Raw genomic sequence first — 547 nt, 5'->3', positions numbered from 1 at the left:
ACTGCAAGCTGGACCGCAACCCTGTCGCCATTTGCAAGAAATGCTTTTCAGCAGGTGTGTTAGAGCCGCTCTTTAGTACAAGAAACGGGAATCAGTCCATTGTTGATTGTTTTCCATCCCCAGTCAACAGGACGCACTAATAATGTCTCAAATCTCCGTAGATTTTTGTAGTATATTGTATATATTCTTTCCAAATCCAAAAGCTGTTCAAAATTGAACTGTGCAGAAGGACTCAAAAAGGGCAAACCTATATTATATAGCACGAATAAATAAAATGCACACTTACTTTTCATGTCCAGATTCGATAACTTTTCTTTGTCAGATCAATAATTATAAATTTTTTACAGTTACGGTAGACCTTTATGGATCAATGCGAACTATGGAGTTAAATATCTCTTTAAGAATTAAAAAAAATTTGCTTTTGTTTGCGTTTTGTCCGTCCGTCCGGACCCACTTCTGCCGTTCTACTTCTAGGGGAATGGTCCTAGAGTCCTGGAATTTTTGCCAGACGGCAATCAAATTCCGCTGTCTAAAAGGCCCCCCCCCC

The sequence above is a fragment of the Photinus pyralis genome, unplaced genomic scaffold, assembly GCF_008802855.1.
Source record: "Photinus pyralis isolate 1611_PpyrPB1 unplaced genomic scaffold, Ppyr1.3 Ppyr1.4_LG1, whole genome shotgun sequence".
NCBI classification, from domain to species: Eukaryota; Metazoa; Arthropoda; class Insecta; order Coleoptera; family Lampyridae; genus Photinus; species Photinus pyralis.
This window is presented reverse-complemented; position numbering follows the sequence as displayed.